Source organism: Thermobia domestica, chromosome 3, assembly GCF_964235325.1.
Source record: "Thermobia domestica chromosome 3, izTheDome1.hap1.1, whole genome shotgun sequence".
Taxonomy (NCBI): Eukaryota; Metazoa; Arthropoda; class Insecta; order Zygentoma; family Lepismatidae; genus Thermobia; species Thermobia domestica.
The window spans coordinates 83359866-83371494 of NC_137456.1; the positions used below are offsets into that span (position 1 = coordinate 83359866).

The 11629-nt window shown below is 35.9% G+C and overlaps 1 long non-coding RNA gene across 1 annotated transcript; it reads left to right on the forward strand.

Moving 5' to 3' along the window:
* Positions 1 to 1024: 1024 nt before the first annotated feature.
* LOC145681461 (uncharacterized) lies at positions 1025 to 10933 on the forward strand. The gene is made up of 3 exons (XR_014130786.1): positions 1025 to 1179; positions 4823 to 5002; positions 9418 to 10933. It is a non-coding gene; the product is annotated as an uncharacterized LOC145681461 (long non-coding RNA).
* The last annotated feature ends 696 nt before the right edge of the window (positions 10934 to 11629 follow it).

Consider the following 11629-nt stretch of genomic DNA (forward strand, 5'->3'; position numbering starts at 1 on the left):
GCTTAGTTCCAGGCTGAAAGACAAGAACTTGCTCGCAATTGGCACTTTGTTGTCCAGGTTCTAGCACAGAGAACTACAATTTCTCCAGACTTGTCGGAAGAAGGAGACTTAATATTCTGCACGGAGAAAAAATCGAGCCGCAAATATTCATCAAACAGTTCTGTTAAGGGTTTTCTGATACCGTCAACAAAATATCTTGATACCGCTAACTGTACAACAGCCAACTTGTATGATACATGCAGCGAAACATAAGTGGTGAAAAGGGTTTTAATAAACGGAACTAAATTTAGAGTACGAGATACTAAAACCATAGTAACAGTAACTAAACAAAGTTTGGTTAAACGCCAACAAAACATGTCTGACACCAGTTACTATTGTATTTCGCTAAACGTCTACTAAATATGAACAGTAACAGGCACCAAATCCTTAATTTGAAGATTATAACTGGACCAGGATATAGTATACGTAAGACCGTCTGAGTTCCAGAAGAAACTGGACGCTCATACTTTTAGGGATTATTCATTGAGTATCTACGAACTTAGAAAGGGGGTAACAAACCCACTTTCATTTACTTATCCACTGATACGAAAATAAAAAAGAACGTACCTATTTGCCCTTGTACTTTATATGCTATAGCGCATTACATTATATGCAACAAGGATTTTGGTCTGCATCATGATATAAATTTAAAAATATTTAACATTTTTCGAATTGAAATCAACAAAATTTATGCTAGAAAGTAAAAATAGAATGTTAAGCACGTATAATGAAGACAACGCAGTGATTTAATTTGGTAACGTATAAATATATAATATGAAGTATCCTCGCGCACGGAAGACAGGGGGTTCTCATGTATACTATTACCCTGGACCATTATAGTAGCTTTAATCATGCAACCAGTGGAAAGTATATTAACCTAAGGTCTTGTTTGCTGTTACTGAAATAACATGTTACTTAATACTGAACGCAACCTAGTAACTTTTAACAGATAGTTCTGCTAACATTGTGGCAATGGTGGCCGCCATATTGGCATTATTTAATACTTAAACATACGGGATGTCGTTACGTGAACTGGAAGAATAAAAATATTTCTAGAAAAAGAGAAAACGCTGGTGGCTGAAGAAATCCATGAGCTGCTGAGTGTGTGGCAGTTGCCACAATATATCAGCACATGTAAAGGTATGTAGAATAATGCGTTTAATTAGAAATAATAAACATACAGTAACACAAAGTGAAATGTTTTCGATATAAGAAATGGGCCAGATATATTTTTTTGTTATTTCGTATGTAAAGCATAGGAAAAAGTATCCTAGGTTGATATCCAGTATCGCCTCCGACCTTGCACATATAAGATCTCCAGAGTTGCTTGATTCATAAAATATAGCTGAGAGAGCGAAGGGGGTGAGAAGCCCCGCAGGGCTCGTTGTTTTCTACCTTTATCATAATATAGACAAAAACAATGTAGGTTCTGTAGCCATGAAACTAATTCGGGTAGATATATTTCTGATATCCAAAACATTGCGGTGCAGTTTCATCAACTACGTGTAGCTTTACTTTTGGCGCATCATTCGAAATAAATGTTTGAAAAATTTAACTCTTTCATAAATTCTCTTGTTATTGCTCCTAAAGGAATTGCGCTGTGCGACATGAAAATATCAACTGGCATAGATGAAGTTCAAAGACGCCACCATAATTAAATGTTGAAAAGTTCCAATTCTTCAGAGATTTGTGTATAAATACGGCTTCCCATTTTATGACATAAAAACTACATTGTAAGAAACAAACCAGCCAGTGCTTATTGGTCACAGAAAAGCACGAATGTTATCGAAAGGAGTCAGGGTAGGGCTAAACAGGTGGGCGCGAGCAGATGCGAAGGCGTGGGTCCGAAGGGAAATTATCTTACTTCGAGTAGATAAAATTCCAGGAGGCCAGCAAAAATAATAAATTGTTTAAAACTTCCATTTTTTTTTTTTAAGATTTGCGTATAAATACCGCTTTCCCTTCTTTGACATAAAACTACATTACAAGAAGTACAAACTAATCAGTGCTAGTTGGCAACTTAAAGCACGAATGCTATCGAACCGAACCAGAGTACGGAGAAGCAGGTGGGCCCTGCAGTAGCGCGAAGTTATGTCCGAAGAGAAAGTATACCTCTGGGCATAGGTGAACTTCAAACATGCCTCCAGAAGTTATCTTGAAAATTGACAATTCCTTTCTGATTTATGTATAAGTACGGCTCCGGATGTATGAAATTAAAAAATACAGTGCAAGAATTATAAACCAACCTGTGCTAGTTGGCCACTAAAGAGCACGAATATTAGCGAACCGAGCCAGAGTATTGTGAAGCTGGTGGGGCTGCGCGGAAGTGCGTCAGAAGGAAGCAGTCGCGTCAGCGATTGTGGATATGCGCGCAGTGAGGGCGGTGAGAAAAGTACGTTTTAGCAATGATACAGGTTTTAATAGCCCTTTTCATGCTTTCATGCTAGTAACGCTCCACTTGTAATCATAGAATTAATGCAAAATATTGATTTTACCTGTAAATTTTCTAAAGTATGCTGCTCCAAACTACACCAGCACACATAAAAACAGTTAAGTTTTCGGTGCGGATTCACATATTTGTACGATTTACAGAACGAATTTTTAATAATATGTGAAGGGATTACAATGTAAATAATCTAAATAGTTATATTCTTACCGTGCAAATTTATCTTGCGGACCCGTACGTACATTGATTGCATATTTACTTATTTTTCCGTAAATCAACGCTCTTTATCTTAGACAATCAATTTTGAGCTAGTTACTTGCATTCTTCTTTGCGGATTTACCTTTGCAGGGCTCGATTGTACTTAACAACTTGTGCTAGGTGACAACTAGAAAGCACGAATGCTATCAAACCGAGACAGGACAGGAGATCAGTAGAGATACAGTGAAGTTGCAAACATTATTTAGCACACAAGGTAAATAATTTTATGCCATATTCAGAGTGGCATGTTATCCTCGTTAATATGTATACGCGCCTGCTCCCTACGGATACTCCGCGGCTACTATTCTAGCCGGTCTGCTGCGCTCCTGCTCCTAGTCGGTTCCATAGCATTCGTTGCTTTTATAGTTCACCTAGGACAAGTTGGTTGGTGTCATTTACACAGTAGTTCTTACCGTGTACGTAGACACAAAAGTCCCCCTAAAGTCATTCTCTATACCGGAATGCAAGTCCACACTCAAAATGATTGTTTGTTAGAAATATTCGAATATATACAATGAATTTATGTATGAATCCGCACCCATAAATACATTGGATATATAATTCTTTTTCAGTAAATCGACTTATCGTACCATTTTTGGAGTGCGGACGTTCATTCCACTGTATATATTGACTTTAGAGGAACTTCAGTGTACTAAACGATAAGAACAGTTGTGCAAAAGATACCAGCCAACTTGTAGTAGGTGGCACTGAAGAGAACGAATGTTATCTGACTGAGCCAGGAAAGTACGGAACTTGTTGCAAATTATGGAAGTTTTGTCACATATATCTCGGGTCGTGTATAAAAGATGACCCTACTTCTTAATTCGTTAATGCCATTGGCGTTCCTTTGCTTCTTGACGCCTCATTTCTTCTTCATTGCATTGCTATTGTTATATAAAAGCAAAGTAATGTTAGTATGTGTTTTCATGGAGTCCACCATTTTGGAAAACCTGGAATACTCGGAGAATTTTATAAATATGGAAAACTCAGGGAATACTCGGGGAAATCTCTTATTTTATTAGGATGACTCAGGAAAATGTATTAGATGGACCAGCTTAGAATAGATGGGAGCACTACCCGATCACGACAGAAATCCCTACCGCTGATCTGAATTTTGCAATGTGTTTAAATTCTCATTTTTAAACAAATTGTCTGTTTTCACTTGTGAAATATCAACAATGTATAAGATGCTTGCACTGGATGTTGGTGGGATTGAAACAAAATGCGATTAAGGGACTCAGGATTTAGTAAACAATTATCCTGGAGAATTTGAAAAACTCAGGAAATTTTATGTCTCGAAGTTAACAGGCAACATGTTTTTGCATTTTTGAGCAATGAATGCTACATTCGCAGTAAAAATTTTGTTGATACAACTAATATTTTCAATACTGTTTTGCACTTCTTCTTTTTCATTAAGTACTTTTCTATATATAGGGTGTTTCAAACCAACACCGACAACGTTTGGGAGATGATTCGTGACACCAAAATAAGAAAAAAAGTGTAGACCAACCTGGGTGCACAAATGCTTCCTTTCGGAGTTATAAGCTGCCGGAAATATGAAAAAAAAAATGAACTTTGAGGGTCCATAGCTCAAACACTATGGGACCCACCATAGTCGAGTCAAGACTTTATGTAGGAACTAGTATGTACACTTTCTAAATATCCAAGTTTCAGTATCCTGTTGTACTTCGCAACAATTTTTATAGAAATAGTTGGTGAGTACTTTAAATTATATGCCCATAGCCAAACTGTCTTTATAAAATTTGTTGCGTCAGTACCTTAGGATTCTAAAACGTATTTTTTTTTTTTTTTGGATAGCATACATACTAGTTCCTAATTGAAGTCGTGACCCGACTACGGTAGGTCCCATAGTTTTCGAGCTATAGACCATTAAAGTTCCTTTTTCATGTTTTCGGCAGCCTATAATTCCCAAAGGAAGCATTTGTGCACCCAGGTTGGTCTATACTTTTGTCTTATCTTGATGTCAGGAATCACCTCCCGAACGTTGTCGGTGTTGCTTTGAAACACCTTGTATGAAAACTTCAACTAGTCCTACACTTTGTTTCATATTAATTTTAGGCACTATCATCTCTCCAGGCTCAGTGAGACGATCTACTGTTTCGTCTACAGAATCAACCAATGGAAATGCATTCGGTACTGAAGAGGAATCAAATAATTCCTAATCGTTACTGGAAGACAGCAGATATGTTGCGAAGATTCGAAGCGGTGCAACAAAACGGAACGAGGAACGTGTAACAGGTATGTGTATTCTGGTGTATCATCAGGCCCTTAGCCAGCCAAAAAATGTAGGGGGGGGGCAGCCAACCATATTATAGTTCATCAAATAGTAACATCAGCAATTCATCATATCTGCTCTTGAAAGTTTAAGTATTTTGCATTTACTTAATTCTATTATCCCTTTCTACACACACACATTAAGTTAACATTCTGTAATCTACGTAAAAAAACGTAAATTTTATTACAAAGGTATTACTAACTACACAAATTAGAATTAAAATATGTATGTTTTAATAGTCCCGCATGTAATACTAACATTAAGACAAGAACGAGAGATGATCTATTGTGAAATAAGGAAATTCAGCTTTACTTAGGCTCTTGTTTAGGGTTGACTTGCGAAGTTGCCCTTCTGTTTCTATCAAAATTTTGAAACTTTACCTAGAAGAAATTGATAATTCGATTGCTTGTGTGCTTGATAACATGTAAATGAAGCGTAATTTATGTGTAATATCTTTTGATAAGCGGTTATAGACTGGACTAATTCGCAAGTAGAGGGAACTACTTGTCTCTAGGTTCAGAACGGTTGGATTGTGGATAATTTTCGAGTAAACATGCCTGCAAGTGTACAGGGTCTTTGCGCTGGATGTGAATTGACAGTACTAACATTTCTAAAACATGATGTTGATAATGATGTTAATCTTTTGAATATTCATTGAGTTTCTGCTTGAGATAGGAGAGCTCTACAAACCTAAGTACGTACTAAGATAAGTGTGAAGTAGACATATAACCTAACCTAAGTAACCTAGTAGTGCGTTATCCCACCTTACTTCGGCTTCTGACTTCGCTCGTTCTTCCCTCTCAACTCCGCATTCGCCATTAACTACCCACAACCGTCTTCCGCGCGGTCCGCCAATCTCCTCTTTAGGTTAATAATGGATTTCCATATGTAATTGTGGTTCCTCCCCCTTACTCAGACATTCGAGCTAGCGTAACAGAACATAAAATGAGTAAAGTTTAAGTAGAAATTGATGATTGTAGATTTTATTATGTTTTTTGTTAAAAATTAGGTGGACGGGTAACTTTGAAGTAATTCCCTTGTTTACAATTACAGTTGTACTTTTTAAATATTTATAATAAGTTCTCGTTTAAAATCTTAAATTAAACTCGTTTTATATAAATGAAATACCTGCACACTATTCCAAGAAGACATACGAAAACAGCTAAAAAAAATACTATAATGTTATTCAAAGCTACACTGAGAAAAAAATGTATGCGGCATACGTAATATCGTATGTTACATTTGTAAATCCTGTAATTTTTGGACTTAACGTACAGCAAGCGTATAACTGAAAACGCATGTTTTATAATACTTTCTCTATAAGCGTTCCATCTATACATACTTTCCGTATGAAACAATATAGGCGGTCAGGATCTCACATACAAATGGACGTACATAACATATAGCTGACGGAGGTAACGTACATATATGTATGTAATATAAGAAAGATTGTTAGACATCAGACACCCTGCAACGGCATGATGTAACACCTAAGGGCAGTGCCTATGTAGCATACGAATAACGTATGCTTCGTTCTGATTTTTGTAGTAAGCAAGAGGATTCCGTATATTTGTACAATATACCACAGTCCGGAGAACGGATTTTTCTCAATGTAAGTAAAACGCTACACCCATCTAGTATCGAGTAAAAGCATCAATGCTTTTTTCATGTTGAATTACAACATTATTACGCGTAAGCGACTAAGAAATAGTACCAATTTACAACGTTTTTATATGAAAACTAGCTACTTCCCCGGGATCCCCCACCCCAAGTACAATACAAAACATTTTGCTACTTAATTTCTCCTCTAAATCTTGCAAATTTTTACTAGTCCTGGCTCCACAACCTGGATTTTAATCCTTAAACTTAAACGTTAATGTTCACTTGCTCAGTTACTCATCTAATTAAGTCAATTTACGTCAATTCGTCTACGAGAACAAACATATGAAAGTCTTTGCAACCATTACTTTTTCGGTGAATGTTCCACCACAGTTCTTGTTTTACATATAACACCACAATAATTTGGACCCTACAAGAATCGATCGTCTTTAACAGAACTCGGAGCTCTTAATTCAATTCACAACTAATTGTTCCACAGTTAATGTAAGGTTTGCTGTTGACGAGGATTTTGCAATGCATGTATGTAGTACAACTACACAATAGACTAACAATAATCTACCGCCGTTAGTGCAATCGACAAAAGATAAACGCTTTGTTCCTGCTCCTGTTTTTATGATTTGGCTTGCAGCAAGCACTTCACCCTTCGTCTCCTACCTCCCAGATCGCTATTACAACTGTGGCATGAAGTATTATGAATATATTCCTTCTTTTCGTATAAACTTTCTTCAATATGTATTGTGTCATTTCATATCGAGATTCGAAAAGACTGATGAACTTTTAACTCCTTTAAAATATGTTTAGAAGTGTTGGTCAAATAGTTAAAATAGAAAAATTCTTGAAATAATCTCTTTTATATTGCATTTTATTCTTAGCGTTTACACATAGAATTAATCGAGATTTTTTTGCAAGCCTTCCATGAAAATTTTAGGGGGGCCCTTGCCCTCCCTGGATACGGGCCTGTGTATCATTTTTCTTCACATTATAAAACTTACTGCCACCTTTAAATCGCTTATACACTGTTCTGAAATTCTATCGGCCACGGCAAAAGTCAGAGATTTGTTTGTTCTTCTTTTCTCAGAATTTAACCATAGAATTACCGTTTTCCCCGGATGTTGTACAGATGGACGGCCGATACGTTAGAAACGAGTTGGTCAGCAGGAAATCGAAACGCATAGTTGGCTTGCCCTCAGCACATATGAAAGACCTGTAAACATCAGTATTGCAAACAATCTATTTTTAATAAGTCTAGTAATTGGTAACAGTGACACTATAAATAATAAACATTTGGCCATTATTATTATTAAGATTATTAAGAACTGCACTAATAATCGCTACTACTACTAGGTTTAGCATATGTCCGTATTTTGTGCGAACAGTACGTATGTTAAAGCATCTGTCCGTGTCTGTGCTGTACTGTGCAAATATCCGTATTTATCACTTAATTCGTTTTGACGATTATTTGTAACCCCCCATACGCTACCACAAACTGGTAAATGACGTTATTTTAAATTAAACAACTAATTAAATGACAAATTCTGACATTTAATTCAGTTTCGCAACGTACAGTACGGATACGGAGCGACCCATTAACATACGGATTGTCCGTACAAAATACGAACGTATAGTAATCTTAGTCGTAGTAGTAGTATTTACTAGTTGAGTTCTTACGTTTGTAGTGCTACAAATGCAAGCACTATTTTTACTAGTAATGGCCGAAATATTTTAATTTATAGTATAACTGTTATCATTACTATTTTTATTAACATAGATGATTTTCAACACTGATGTTAAGAGGTCTTCTATAGAAGCTGAGGACAAGACAACTGTGCTCTACAATTCGTAGTTTCCTGATGTACACTACTTCCTCACCAAGTTTGGTCAGCAAAGCGCTTTGAAGCATCGATAATGTATTTGATAGTATGTATCCCTCTTTAACTTCTGACGTATGTTTTAGGTCCGTTGATAGTGAAACTATAGCAAAAGGAACCTTATAATCCTGCTTTTCGTTTCTGTCTCTGCCTGTGTCCTGAAATCAAATATCAGGAACTGTAAGGCCTGAGAGAGTCTTGAGATGTCATTCGGAAGCTATATATTATACATTAGCTCAGAAACATTTACCCCATCTTGTATTACTGCAGCCTTTGCCATTGCGCTCATGTAGATACTTGCTACTGAATGAATCTCAATTCACACAGATCCGTCACAAATGTCTTGATGGGTGCAATAGTTCAGTGTTACCACCCCATTTTGTTTTATATTGATTGTTCAAATTCTTCCATTCAGTTAAACCTAATTTCGTAAAACTTGACACGGACATTATTCGGTACAATACAAAAGTACTGAGTGGCTCCACAATCCATAAAACATTGTACTTTACTGTCTTGCAAACATTTGATATAGAATTATATGTTTTCATAACTTTCATTCAACATAGCAGTACCAAACTTCACATAAATGTTGTTTAATAGAGTGCTAACATATTGTGAGTATCCCCGTGGCCAAGCACCCGGTTGTCAGTGTAACCAACTTATTTTATATAAATGAAAGCTTGTGTGCATAAAATGTTATTAAGAGACCTGAGGCTTCGCGATTATTTGTAGAATTGCAAAGTTTTTGGAATGATTACATTTTATAATGTACCGTAGGAGGTGAAGGTGATCAGGGTAAAGTGAAGATGATCTACACTATAATTTTGCACTCCAACTATTTCGTTCTTACATGGAACAATAACTACTTACATATTTCATTTTTTCGACAGGTTCTATTAGAAAGATCTCCCCGAGCCTGACTGAAAAGGGCATCAAAGGCAGTATCAAGAACTGGCTGAAACACGCACCTCAAAGATTTTCAGACGCCATGGCGAAGAAGAAACGGAACGAGTAAGCAGCGGATGTACTGAAGAAGATTGTATTTATGCGTAAATTCTGTGAATAACTTTTATGTTCGCGTATAAGATACCACTTACTTTAGTTATTATTATTATAATTAATGCTTGATTCCTTTTGAGCATGTTTAGATTTATAAGCTGTAGACAGCTCAGATAACGTTTCTGCTAAATGCATAATATTGCCATTTAGAGGCAAATTCGTTGTTTTTCCATTGCTACACTATTTCTAAATGTTGTCACATCCCTAAACATTAATAATTGGATTCTTAGTGACATTATTCATTTGTGTTCACAGTCACTTTTGATCAAGATTGGAGAGGGTTTGTATCTTTTGTAGTGTTCTATTATGGTTTTCTTGTTCTAGAAACTGTAGACAAACATTTGTTCCTGTTCCACATTTGCATTCGCTTTTTTGAAATTTTAGTGGCTGCGAACATTTGTATGTACTTCAAAACTAAAAGGAAGAACGTTTGTTACAAATATAGAATAACGAAAGCACAGCAAGGCATTCAAAGCTTCAAGCTATTTCCAATTCAGAGCCTGGAGATTGTTTTAAATATAATTTTATACATGTATCGTTGCGCAGTTCCACAATTTGGAAAGAGTTACTGGCGTCAATAAGGTCCGCACTCACTAATTGAAGATGTGAGTTCCAAAGAAGCCTAAGTCAAAAAAGTAAGTGTTTCAGGAGACGATCTTTTGCGTGTTTTTCCATCATTCTGTTCCTGTAAAGGAAAAGTAATCTACATAAAAGTAAATTGTGTACTTTTCATAACAGTGAAATTATCACTTATAGCAGGAGTTGTATAAGTGTTTTTTGGGCATGAGTAAGAAAAAACTTCAGAGAATATTGTTGACTAGGGACATTTTGGAAAACAACGCTGTTTTCTTTTGACAATAATTAATTTGACTTATGCAGTTTTGCCATGAAACTCAGTTCATTATACGAAGATGCTAAAATGGAACTTAATAGAACCAACACCTCAAAATTGACAAAAATTAACTTAGGTTCTTTTGGAATCCACCCCTTCAATTACTACATAGCTTTATAAATGTTATAAACAGCCACTTGGATCAATATTGGGTAGCATTTGTAGCTTTTTCTATGTACTGTTGTGATTTCATTGCTGGCAGAAAAAGGTAGAGAAGCAGATTCTACTGTTCCATATTTACAGCTTTTTTTTTTTTTTTGTAGATAACCATACACACAAATTTTCCCGCTACTTACAAAACATGGAGCAACAGTAAAGCAGGGCAATCAATCTTCAGCCTGGTTGCCAAATTTTATATTTCATGTGTAATTTTGAACAATGTTCTCCAATGCAAGTTGTCAAATTTTTTTAATACAAATTTTATATATATATATATATATATATATAGTGTAGAGATATTAAACATGGAATACTCACCTTATCACTCGTCAAATAAGTTTTTTTCTTCACAAACTATAGTTACTATAAATGAATTATACATCTTCAAACAGTTCACAGTCATATCCTGTCACGCCCAGCGACATCCATCCAGCCTAGCCGATAACATCTGCCATCTGGTGACAGCTATTTCAACTTCACTACGTCCTTTGCTTATGGTCAACGACCAAGTTGGCCTAGATTATCTCGCAGCTGACACTCTGCTGATTCAGCATTCGACAGTTTCAAGTTGAATGTTATAAACAAGACCATGTGCTTCAGTTTATTTTGCTATGTATCTTAACGATTACGTCAATAATTTATACGGGAGAAAATTCAGGAACTATCCAAAACATTGAAAGATGATGCTTTCAAGATACATATACTTACATATTGACAAATTAACTCTTTCTTGTGTGTTTATTCTTCGTCTATGTTTACTATTGGTGAAATAGAGACAGTCACAACTTGGAATAATAAGACAGTCAGCAAACATTTCAAAATTCCCTTTAGTAGACGATTCCTCATTCTTCATTCTTGGTAAACTTATGTAACCTGATGTAACCAAAGTGTTTTGTAACTGTTGGCAAATTATTAAATAAGTCGAAAATTCCATTTACCTTGCACTTTCCTGAATCCTTACACGTGCGTACTTTGGATGCTTTTCCGTAATT